The sequence below is a fragment of the Suricata suricatta genome, chromosome 2 (assembly GCF_006229205.1).
Source record: "Suricata suricatta isolate VVHF042 chromosome 2, meerkat_22Aug2017_6uvM2_HiC, whole genome shotgun sequence".
NCBI classification, from domain to species: Eukaryota; Metazoa; Chordata; class Mammalia; order Carnivora; family Herpestidae; genus Suricata; species Suricata suricatta.
In genome coordinates, this window is record NC_043701.1 from 182,594,214 (window position 1) to 182,607,082 (window position 12,869).

The window sequence follows — 12,869 nt, forward strand, 5'->3', positions numbered from 1 at the left end:
GGCCGGCCGGCGGGCGCCTTCATTAGCAGCCTGAAATTATAATATTATGTTAAAGAACAAAGCTGCTCCCCGGAAAAATATGTGCTGCATATCTGACAAAGATAAATTGGATTATTCAAAATATTCTTGATGAAATGTTACATTTTGCAACTAATTATCAATCTGTTTTATCTGCAGACCAGCTGGGCATTTTTGTGCATGCACGACCTGCCTCTGCAATGATCTTAAGATGTCACGGTAGCGTTTACATCTTTTATTTCAAGATTTAAATAACTAGGAAGTAGCTAATGTAATTCACTGCTGAGAAGAAAGGCGAGCTCCTTGATTCTTTTCCAAAGCGATCTCCTCCTAATGAACTTCTTTGGACTGTGAGTAATGAGGTTTTATTCAAATAATGTTTAAGGAAGGCTCTGTAGGAGTAATTTCTAAAAAAAGGGGGGAAGCAATGTTTAATACATTTAAAACATCTCTATTCATAGGATATTAGCTCCACAAGCACACAATAGCCGGGAGACTCCAGTCTTGCTCCTTCCGCTGAACTTGGCCGCAGCCAAGCCCTTCGACGCCCCCACAAAGCGGAGGACTGGCCTCCTTTGCATCTGGCGTTTTCTAGAGCTAATGTGTTTAAGCTACTCTGGGTTGAGCCAAGTCCTGGCCATTAGGAAGACTCAGCTTTCTGCTCTGGTCTCCCCATCAAAACCTCTCGCCTGTTCTGATCTATCCTGGGGATTGGGTCAATATAGTTTTCTTGTTTTGTGAGCATTTTATGGTTTGAGGCAGCAGAAAAACAGGCTCTGACAGTTTCTTGGCCGTTCACACTTTCCTGGAGGGCAGCGGGTGGCTGCAAAGTGCACTCCACCTGGACACTTAGTAGTCAACCCACTTTGTCTGCTGCGGCCAGGGCTTTCTCCGCTTAGATGCCGGAGAAGGGCTGTCAGCTGCCCTGTGAACACACAGAAGTGCTTCCGGACCTGCTCTGCTCGTCACTGCGTTTCAGCGACGGTACAAGAATATCCCCACTGCTAAGCAATCTTAGCACTCCAGCCAGAGCGGACGCTTTGGCAACACCGATGGAGAAGGCAGAGCGGGGCATCATTCCCATTGTACAGGTGAGAAAGCTGAGGCTCCAGGAAGTAGAAGCAGCGACTTGCTGGAAGGTACGCGGGGAGGTAGGTTGGGGGCAGGGCCCGGAAGCCTTTGCCCCACCCCTCTCCCGCCCCACACCGACATGGATTCTAAAGCGCTCCACTTAGATGGATGAAAGATGAATTTATAATTGATGGGAGGAACACGTGGGAACCTGTCAGGATTTGGATTTCCCTTCTCAGCTGAGAGGTCTTCAAAGTGGGGATGAGGGAGGATGCCAAGGAAAATCAAGCACCCATTTTCCCCAATAAAAATGACAGGAAGTACATTCTTCTTGCTTTTCTCGTTGATTTTATTCTGACTGCTTTTCCATAAAATTATCCCCAGACAGGTTCTCAGAGCTGTCACGAAGCCATTTGAAATTTCGCATGAAGCACATTTATGTGTGCATTTCGAGATCTATCTGTATAACCTCCCCCCCTCCTTATTTGGGTTGGTTAGAAAATGTCTTTTGTTCAGACTGCAAAAGAAAATTACAGCTGATCTAACTCTCTGCCTGATTTGACTCCTGGGTATTCTATTTTGACATTCCCACATTAATAGTCAAATTGCAGTGCTCAAAACATGAAGACTTAACACCGACCGGACCTCCTGAAGTCTGTGCTTTCTGGTGAGAGTCTCACCTTCTGTTTTTAAACTGCTTGTTTCTGCCAAGATGCCTCTTTTGTGAGAAGCCATGGTGGTCACGGACATGGAGGGCAGGGGACTCTCGGGGCTCGGAAGGGACCCCAGGGGCCACTGGGTTTTCCCAGTCAATTTCTTGGGTCTTTTCCCCTACTGGGGCCAATGGACTTTTGGGCTTTCATTAGATGATGGAAAAAAAAAAAAAGAAAAAGCCTGAATGGAGAGTATAATCTCTCTGTCACAGAGACAGAAGATAACTGTTTGTAAAGTAGCAAATACTGGGTGCTGTGTTTGTTCTAAAAGAATTTCTAATCTGAAAATTGTTCATTTATATTTTGGAATCGATAAAAATGGTTTTCGTTGTCTCTTCTATAGAAGAGTGATTGTGTGTGTGTGTGTGTGTGTGTGTGTGTAAATTATTCCATCATCTTAACAGGGTGGGGTATAAGAAGATGCTAGAATTTTCCGGAAAAGTGTGTTGTATCTTTATTATTCATCCAGAAGATCTCTCTGTCCTGCATTTGTGGAGGGGACTGTCTGGGTTCACAGCAGTACTTTGCAAAATTCTGTAAAACTGTGCAGATTAGGGGGTGGCACGGCTTTCCTGCGAGGGGCCAGATGATCAGTATGTTGGGCTCAGGAGCCGTTGCAGTTACAAAGCTCTGTGGCTGCAGCTTCAAAACAGCTGTAGACAACATGTAAATGAACGAGCATGGCTGTGTTCCAATAAAACTTTATTTATGGGCATTGGAATTTGGATTTTATATAATTTTCATGTGTCATGAAATATTATTCTTCTTTTGATTTTTTCAGCCATTTACAAACGTAATAGCCATTCTTAGTTTGTGGGCCAGACGAAACCAGATGATGCCCGGATTTGGCCCACAGGCCGCGGCTCACCCGCACTGCTTTGGAGTTTGATGCGGGTCCTTCTAGCTGCTGACTCATGGCTGCTCTTGTAGGAGTGAGTAAATAATACCTTCTAATATTTCTTTTAAATTTTGCAGATTTGCATCTCTTTCATAATATTAAGCTCTCGATTAGTGACCACTCTCAGTTTTATGGACATGTGATTGACACACAGCATTGTTCAAGTTGAAGGTGTGCCGCGCCACAGTGTGATATCAGAGGATGCTGTGGAGTCATGGCCAGAGTTCCTTCACCTGCATCACTTCTTACACGATGCTCTTACGTGTGAGGAGAACTTTCAAGATCTACACTCTTAGCTACTTTCACATGCACAACGCAGTAGTGTTACCTGGGGTCTCCGTGCCGTGTGCGGATCCCCACGACTCAGTTTGTACTCAGAAGTTGTACTTCTGGACCGCGGTTCCCCCATTTACCCCCACCCCACCCTCCACCTCTGGCCACCGCCAATCTGTGCTCCGCATCTGCGAGTTTTGCTTAGTTTGTTCTTAGAGTCCACACGCACGCGATCACACGGTACTTGTGTCTGTCTGGTTAATTTCACTTAGCATAATGCCCTCAAGGTCCCTCCAGGTCGTCACAAACGGCAGTCTCGTCTTTCGTTCTCGGCTGAGTCAGGTTCCGTCCTGTGCGTTGACAGCCGGCACCCAGCGTACGGAAGGCCCTTGAGCGCCCGGACGCCCTCGCTCACAGCCTGGGATCCCTTTGCTCTTGTGGGGTCTTCCGGCTCCGCTCCGAGGGACTTACCGGCGTATTGCTTCTGTTCGCGCAGAGCGCTGTCCCTGAGAGGAATTTTGGTGAATGAAATGATCTCTAGCCCCTTCGCAGCCCCCGTGACAACGGGCCAAACACAGAAGGTGTCCAGCTTTGCTGCGGACACCAGAGAAGCTGACAGAGGGCCGGGTGACAGCGGAGCCAGGCAAAGCGGGAGAGAAGTGTGTCTGCAGAGTGCACCGTGCACCAGGCTGCCTGACCCCCACCCCCCCACTCTGACAGGGCCAGGATGGCCAGCGCCGCAGGGTCTCTCCGAGGAGCAGGGCTGGGTGGCATAGAGGAATCGGGTCATCCTGCCTGCCGGGACTCAGCCACAGATGAGGCCGCCCTAAAACATCAGGCCTCAGAGTTGAGGGGGAGGATGTCACGGCTCTGGAGGGGGATGCCAGCCAACTGGCAGCATTGGGAGGAGATTCCATTTCCCTGGGTGTTTCCAGATCCCTCCCACCTTCCTGGTCATCACTACATCTTTGCCCCTAAATTGCACTAACTTTGCTGTCCTTTGGAATTCAACTTAATTTGAGCTTTTTAAAAAATGTTTTATTTATTTTTTGAGAGGAGAGAGAGTGTGAGCCGGGGAGGGTCAGAGAGAGAGGGAGACACAGAAACCAAAGACAGTTTCCAGGCTCTGAGCGGTCAGCACAGAGCCTGACGTGGGGCTCGAACCCACAAACCGCGAGATCATGACCTGAGCCAAAGTCAGCTGCTCAGCTGACTGAACCACCCAGGCACGCCTTAATTTGAGCTTCGATGCCCATCGTGCAGCCAGGCTCAGAAGGTTGGCTTTCAGAGTGGAAGGTGGTGAGGATGTCCCGGGGCTGAACAGGATGGTTTCTGGGAGTCTCCACCCACGGGGGCTTCCCTCAGGGACCTGCTTTTCCCTTGTAGCCTCTTGAGAGCAGGCTCCGTGAAGCCAGGGCCAGGCCCCAGTGTGGACCAGTTGCAGGTGGAGCCTGGCCAGTGGCATCCAGTGAGGAGCAACCAAAGGGCGAATGGCGGCTGGTCTGGGATCTGAGACAGAAAACTCAGCCTCTGCTCTTGACTTTGGCTTTTCCCGAGCAGTGACCTGGGCTGTATCTCCACAAGATGGTGGATAGCCCTGGTTTCCTGCTAGGGCGTGGCTGGTTGGCTGGGAAATGGGAGACCAGGCCAGACAGCAGGAACCCGAAATTCTCCCTGGACCAGACAGGTGCTCAGATGGGCGGCTGGCAGAGCTGAGGTAGAGGACACGGTGTGGCCCTTCCTATGTCCTGGATCCCTGCTGCTGTGGCCACGGCTTCTGCGGTTGGTCTCCTCCTGATGCTTGGGGTGGGGTTAGAGCCCTCCAACCATGTGACAGAAGAACAGGGGCTTGGAGGTGGGAAATGGACGTTCCTAGAGTCACCTTCGTGCAGAATGGGGCTGGGGCTCATGCTCAGACAGGCTCGGGGGCCCCACGCCCACCAGCTAGCTGAATGGTCTCCACTTCTTCCTTTTCTAGAGCAGGGATTTTATTCTTGCCTCTCCGGCTGTAAAGGGTTTGTATTGCCCTCCTGTTGCTCTCCAGATCCAAGTTCAGGACTGGGGGCCAAGGATGTGGCTTAATCCACCCCACCTGTGTCTTTTATTTTTGCTCTCAGGACAGTGATGCCAGGTCTCTGGGCTCCCCTGGGGCAATGAACCCAGGTCTCTGGGGTCCCTGTGGCCGGGAACATTCTCCCACTTCTGTTTCCCCCGAAGATTGATCTTGCTCATTCCTGAACTTCCCCTAAATTAGATCTTCTGAGCATTTAGTTGCTGGAAACACACAGTGGGCAAACAGGTGCAGGGCCGAAGTGGAGAGAACCCCAGGGTGGGCTCGTGAGAGCACTCAGCTTAGAGTGGCCCCTGCTTCACGAGAGCGGCAGCAGCACTGATGTATCCCGTGCTCCCGGCACCCCACAAGGTAAATATGATCCCTGCTGTTGTTAAGTCCATCATGCCCATTTTTCAGATGAGGAAACTAAGGCTTAGCTAGGAAAAATACTGGTCTCTCTTTGTTACTGCTATTGGGGTTTGCTTACGTGTATGGGCATGCATACGTGTACATGAGCATATGTGTGCAGGTGTACGCATACCTGTGCAAGTGTGTCTGTGGACACGTGTGCATATTAATGTGTGCTTGTGTGTGTTTGGTCATGAATCTGTATGTGTGTAGATGTGTATATGAGTGCAAGTGTGTCTGCACGTGTAGTGTGTGCACGCATGTATGTGTACATGTAAGCCTGTGCACACGTTGAGAGGTTTGTGAGGCCTGGGGCAGCAGGCTGCATCTGCCTCTGCCAGCAGGGTCCGCGCGGAGGCCCGGGAACCCGTGAGGCGCGTCCGTTCCGGGCACACAGCAGGGCTGTCAGGGCTGAGAGGTGGGCTGGCCCGAGGTCTGTCTGCAGGCCTCGGGGTGTGTGGGCAGCATCCTGGGGTCGCTCCTGGCCTGCCTCTGCCAGCCTGGCCCCGGGCTGGCGGTACCCAGGGTGCTGCCCAGCCCGGCTGCCTCCGGGCCTCCTCATGGGAGGGACTGGGGGCCCAGATGCGCAGCAGCAGGTCCGTGTGTAAAATTTGGGGCCAGAGGAGATGTGCCACAAGGTGTGAAGGTGGGACGAGGGAGGAAGGGAGCAGCCTGGCACCACGATGCATCTCGTTTTTAAAGTTTTTAATGATTTTTTTAAGAGAGGGAGAGAGAGAGAGTGGGGGAGGGGCAGAGAGAGAGAGACACACACACACAGGATCTGAAGCAGGCTCCAGGCTCTGAGCTGTCAGCACAGAGCCCGGCATGAAACTTGAACCCACGAACCATGAGATCACGACCTGAGCCGAAGTCGTGCACGTAACGGCCTGAGCCACCCAGGCGCCCCTGGCCACCCCCTCGATGCACCTTTGGACCAGCCCTGGGCCTCAGCCCGGCCAGCCCGCCTGGGAAGGAGCAGTCCAGGCTCGTTCTCATATGGCATCCGTTAGCTTCATGCATCTACTTACATGTAATCAATGCATTGATTACCCAGCTAATTAATTAAAATGGAATTTAAACATTTAGCTTCTCGGTGGCACTTCCCTCATCTCCAGTGCTCAACAGTCACGTGACTGGTGGCCACCAGATCTAGCAACGCAGATGCAGCGTGTCGTTGTCTTCACAGAAGGTTCTGGTGGACACAGAGCAGGTCTCCAAGTGCGTCTCCACGGCCTGGCTCAGATGGAAAATGGCTGTCAGGTCTTCAGGGACCCACTGGCTTTGTTCTTGGGCCCCATCTACACGGCCACCCGGGAGGTGGTTTTCGAAGGTCAGTAGAAGCCTTTCTGGGCAAGGCCAGGCCTCTAGATTTCGTCTGTGGGAGACAGCAAATTCTTCTAAATACTCCACTCTGCGCATGGTGATGATAATTGCAGGAAGCAGTAAGAGAGCTCTTTTGTTGGGTGCTCAATGTGTTGAGGGTTTAAGCGAATACATACCAGACACCATGCCTGTCCCTGCTCATCCTCATCGCTGCCAAGGATGGGGACCGGTGCCATCCCTGTGCACAGGCCCCGGCAGCGCTGACTCACCGCAGACCCCACCAAGCCCATCCTTGTGAGTGTAACCTTGGCCCGGATGGGACTGTGGCTCTGAAGCCCGTTTCCCAAGCGTCTCCCCAGCCCCCGACTTTTTCTTTGATTGGAATAGTTTTAACACTTTAGCTGCATCTTTCCTAAAGACAATTCTTTAGGAAGTGGGGTGTGTTTACACTTCCCACGACCCCTGCCATTTGTCCTGGTGCTTCTTTATGGACCTGCAGATTCTCTTCACTCGAAACCTCTCCTTGCCACTTTTTAAGCTGTCATCGTTTGGAAAGTTACTTAAGACCCTCGGTCCTTGGATGACCATACAGGTTCTTTCTCCTCTGAAGAGCCTGACAACGGACAGTTTACACTAAATAGTAGAGCCCCGTTACCGCAACCATATAATTTGGCGGTGAACGTGAAGATAAGCTTCAAGCACGGTTTTTCATCACTCTTCCCATCCATGGCCCTTTCTGGCGAGAGGTTTCGGTTTAAAATCCCTGGTCAGTCAGTGCTTTCCTCTCAGGAGGAAATTAAAGAAATCACTTGGAAATGGCTGACAAATAGAAAAAAACGCGAGCCACCCGAAGCCTCTTGGCCGCAGTGGGTGTTCTGGAGAGGTGGATGTGAGGTCAGCGGCGTGCCGAACGCTGTTCCCGGCTGCCCCGCCTCCCTGGGCTCATCTGCCCAACTGCACAGACACGGAGGGCGCGATGACTGCTTTCGAGATGACTTCTGGTGAGCCGCCGTGGGCCGCTCGGGTCACAGAGCACGTTTGGCCAGTGGAGGGGCGGCGAGAAGGACTCTGTCTCGGCTGGTTCTCCAGAAGAAGAAACAAGCGTAGTATCTGCTAAGAGATCAGTTTGCGGCTGATTTGGTTTAAATGCTAAACCCTATGAAATGATCTTAAGCAGAAAAATCAATCTCCCAGAAGTCTCAGATGTACACTGGAACTCATATTTGAACTAAATCTAGGTAGAGTTAGATAATGGGCTTGCTCTCTTCAAGTGATACAAATGTATTTCATGCTAGGAGTGCCTGATGGAGTCGGGGAGCTCCAGAAGGTGCCGGGGTCCCGGAGCCCCAGGAGACAGGTGGGCATGGCCCGTGATCACTCCTGTCCTGAGGGATGGCGCCAGGGGGACACCGAGTCCCAGGGATCCTCCTATCATGAAAGAACTCTCCAGAATAAACCCATGGTCAGAGCTACGTACTCTGGGATTGCCTACAGTGCTATCAAGAAAAGTGAGGGACCTTCCACTGGAGGGTGGCATTGGAGAGTCCAGGGAGACAGTCTGGGGACACCACTGGTCCTGAAGAAGAGCAGAGACAAAGGAAGGTCGCCCTTCCTGACCTACCTCAGTTTGGTTCTGACTCCCATTTCCTGCCTGGAATCCACAGCTTCTCAGAGTCCCCGTGTTCCCATCTGTGAAATGGGACTTGATGCATCTCTTCAGTTGTATTTTTTGACTACTGTGGGCACTGGGGTGCAGCAGCAAACGTGGTGGACATGACACTCCAAGCTTGTGAATCTGGTGGTGGAGCCAACAAGCTTGCAGAAGCATTAGGTTGTGGAAGGTGCTGGAAGGTAAAGCAGGATTAACAAACTTATGTGCTTCCTAGAGTCCTTGGAGGGCTGTGTGAGGTAACACAGCCAAGTGCCTGTGGAGTGCTCAGTGGATGTTGGCTTTTACTACTATGGGTTTTATATAACATGATGCTTTACCCTTCTCATTATTAACCATGAGCATTTTCACCAGGTAAGGCAAGGGAGGAAAGAGAGAAGGAAAATACAAACTTGGGAGAAAGGAATGAAGGGGAAACAGGGTTGTGGGGCAGGCTCTGCATTTCTGTCTACTGAGTGCAGGCATCTGCTGCCTGCTTTCCTCTCCATCTCCAAGTGCCCCCAACCCCGCCTCCACTCCATCGGGCTCGTCCAGTGAGGGGCTAGGGAAGTTCTCTGGAGTCAGAGACGTATCTCGGCCCCTCTGCCCCTGGCCCTTGCAGTGCCTCCATTTTCCATGCTTAATCGGAGTGACATTTACAAGTGGGGACAGGCCTGCTGGCAGGGGACCAGTGGGTGTGAGTGCTGGTGTGGTCTGCTCGGAAGAGGAGGAGACACCTCCCCTCACCGTGCATGTTCATTGTTGGATTTAAAAGCTGGCCCTTGGGGTACATTTAGCTGAAGCCAGAGTCCCCATGGCCAAGGCATCTGGACAGCTCTTTTGGTCTTCTTGTTAGTGATTCATTCTTCTTGGGAGTGTTTTTAGCAGCTGGATGTTTGCCTTGCCAATTTAGAATACACGGGTCCTGGACCGAAGGCATCGATAACCCATTGTAGGGATGACGTGACCGGCATAGATTTGGAAGATAGAAAGCAGATGAGGGTTACTTGGAGGTGAGCTGTGGTTTTTGGTACTCACAATAGAGGCTCTGAAATCCAAGCTCCCCCTGAGTTTCAATGGACTCTATTTGCTTGCTTATTTTGGCTGCTCTCTCTGCTGTTGGAATCCCTTCTCCCTCCCCTGAAGCAGGGCCAAATGACACACGTTCAGTCAAAAACCATGAATCCAATGTTCTAGGGCCGCTGCTGTCACCAACCAGCTGTGTGACCTGGACAGGCCACTCAGTCCTCTGGAGCACTCTCCGTGTCCCAGTGTTCAAGGGAAGGGGTTGTTCCCGACCAGAGAATTCACTTCATTTAGAGAGCGGTGAACATGAAATGAGATCGTAGGAGACCCTCCGGGACCCGCCCACTGGGGCAGGGAACCAGTGGTTCATATTTTGCACTTGGTGCGTTTGCACAAAATCGTCTCCAACACACTTCTGTCTACTTGGCTGTCAAGTCTGCATTTAGTTCACGTAGTTCCTCTGGAAAGTGCTGGTCATACATTGATAAACTTCCATCTTTAAACAAAACCTCTGTGTGAAGAGAACTCCACTCCCCAAAGAAGGCACGACCTTAATGAGGTTAACTGTTATCAGACGGCGCCCCAATAAGATGGATTGGTTGACATCACGGTGGCGAGAACCGCTCTCCCGTCTGCGCCGTGCGACGGCCTGCTGGGGGCCTCGTTTTTGGCTTTTCTCCAGCAGGAATGAACAGTAAATAAATGAAGAGCTATATTAGGCTGAACCGCTGACATTTGTATGCAGGGTAGTAAATGTTTGTAGATGAAGAACAGCAAAAGATTTTTTAATAAATGCTTTTGTGACGGATTTTATACTAAATCATTTCTTGACATTTCGACTAAAACCAACAGCTTAGATAATGGATCTGATGTTCATACCATGCATATACTCTGGTTTGATAAATCCTCTGCTAAGAGGACCTCCATGAAACCGATTCCCTCTAGACCAGGGAGAAGATTGTATGTGGAATAAATTAACGGGGGGAGCTGGGGAGGCCCCAGGGGCCCGTGCCTCTGCCCACGCTCTGGGTCTGTGCTGAGGCTCAGCGAACGGTCTCCTTGGGTTTTGAATTTGGGCTGCACCACGATAAATAAACTCCGTGGTAGAGATGACTTTATGACAGTTCTATTTTCTGATGGGAATATTTACTTAAAGCCAGAGACAGAGGGCCTGAGAGGAAGTGAAGGAATCAGTAAGTCAGCATGCAGGGAGGCCATTTTGAACAAAATGTTGCCCTGTTTTCTTAAGTTGTGAGGGTCCTCCCCTAGCCGTCCTTCCTCCCCAGCCAGCGGATCCCAGCAGGGGCGCATGGCGGACTCTTCAGGCTCCTGGAGGAGGCCAGGCTTCATTGCCAGCAAGGCCTGGCTTACAAGGAGCTTCTTCCTCTTTGTCTGGCCTTCGAGGCCGGCCCCCCTGGATGTAGATGCTGGAGTGTCTTGGGATTTCCTCCCTTCCTCTCTGTTGGAGGCTCCCTTTCACAAGTCCCTACCATTGACCTTGGCTCAGCAGACACTTCCCTTTCCTCGGCAGACTCCCGTGCCACCACGCCTGGAGCCTCTCTCTTCCTCCCTGTGCTGCAGCTGGGGAGGGTCTCTCTCCGTGCCCGTGGCCCATTTCTGTTTTCCTGGAGACTTGCTCTTGCGGTTCACAAAAGGGTTTCTCCTAGTAGGGTCTGTGGGTCGCCAGGCATCCCCAAGGCTGCTGTGTGACGCAGCCCCGAATTCCCAGAGACAGGTGCAGGCCCCAGGCTTCCAGAGGCCCCTGCCACTGGTGTCCAGCAGGTACGAGGAGCCCAGCGTGTGTCTGGAATGAACGGGCGCCCGAGAGAAACAAGAAAGGCGGGCTGGAGGCTTTAGGTCTGAGACCCACATGTCATGTCACATTTTATTGTTATTTCACACGTGTCCTGCAGTCTTCAGAAACGTTAAGTGACCTCCATCCTGATCCATTAGGGTGTAATAGATTAAGCCGTCCTTCAGGAAAAAAAAATTAAAGAGCCTTGACAATGATAATTGCTGTTAATATCACTCTGGACATAGGTTTGCTGATTGATGAGTTTAGATCATTTGCTTCTGAAACAACATGAAATAACACGAGAAGCAGTCCATGGTGGTGTCTGTGGGGCTGGACAGGGACTCCCCAGCGAAGCCGGTGGGGGGCACAGGCAGGGCACCCTGCCTCCTGAGTGGGGCCCGGGCCCTGTGGGTGCTGCCCCCGGCGGGGGCCCAGGCATCCTGGGCATCGTGGGCCCGGTCCCTGGGGCAGGGGCAGGAATTCGCGCAGTGCGTATCAGCACCTTCCTGCTCCAATTTCCTTTTCCCGTTTTCCGTACTCACTCTCCCTGGTGAGTTGGCCTTGGCAGGTTTCCTGAGATATCAAATTCCAGGAGAGAAAATACACAGGTCATGTGTAAGGACTAAACAGAACCCTCTGGTGGAAATGACTTTTGTCAGGTGTCTGCAAAACAGCTCCGCCTTCAGCTACGAGTTAATCAGATGGAGCTGCGTGAGGAGCTGGGGCAGGCCCCCCCCCCCGCCCCGTGGCCTCCTGACGCCCCCCCCACTCACCTTGGCCAGGTCATGGAGCTTCTGGGGGCTGCGGCTTCCTCATCTCACTAACAAGGGGCTGGGATTCGCTCGCCCAGGCAGTTTCCAGCTCCTGAGAGGGTGGAATTCTACCCCCGCCCCCACCAGTCCCCAGCAGCCCTGGTCCAGCGCGGGCGTGCCTAGCGCTGGACCCCACAGAAGGTCCTCTGCCTTCGGTGTGGCTGTAAAATCACCCTTGGTTTGCTTTGCAGCTTGTTCCTAGTCATAGAAACCCGGGAGGTGAGCCCGTTAAAAATGTCCACCACGCGGGAAGGTCTAACGGCTTTCTGTGCCGATTGCAGTGACTGATTTGACACACTGGGGGCACCCGGGGATGGCGGGGGTGGTTTTCCACATGTGCACGCTGCAGATATGTGCCTTGGACTTGGACAGGCAGGGCCCACGGGGGGACACGGGGTAGGGTTGCCTGGGCCAGCTTGACTCTGAGCCTCGATATTCTCATCTGGAACATGGGGCAACTGCTCCCTTCTGTGAGCTTGTGAGAAGCGGCAAATGCAGTAACGAACACTGGAAATATACACAGAGCACTTAGAAAGGAGCTGTGCTTATCAGATCTTATCAGCACAACTGAACTGTGAGGTTCCTGGTTTTCTTCTGCTGCCTCCTTCTGGTTACAGCCTTTCCCCTGTCTTGGGAGAAAGAACAATCTCTGATTTTGAGGCCGTGGGGATCTGTTCTCCTGGGTACTGCCAGTGTGGGCATGAAACACCGGCCCGGGAGGGCAAAGGCGGCACCCGGAAGGCAGCAGGGACAAAGGAAAATGGGCCTTGGCTTCCAGTGCATTGAACCCATGGACAAGCCGGCTCATCCTGTTTGGGGCCGAGGCCACCA

The 12,869-nt window shown here is 52.1% G+C and overlaps 1 long non-coding RNA gene across 1 annotated transcript; it reads right to left on the minus strand.

Moving 5' to 3' along the window:
- Positions 1 to 11,328: 11,328 nt before the first annotated feature.
- LOC115273995 lies at positions 11,329 to 12,194 on the minus strand. The gene is made up of 3 exons (XR_003901037.1): positions 12,000 to 12,194; positions 11,769 to 11,912; positions 11,329 to 11,405 (listed from the first exon to the last, which is right to left on the minus strand). It is a non-coding gene; the product is annotated as an uncharacterized LOC115273995 (long non-coding RNA).
- Positions 12,195 to 12,869: the final 675 nt, after the last annotated feature.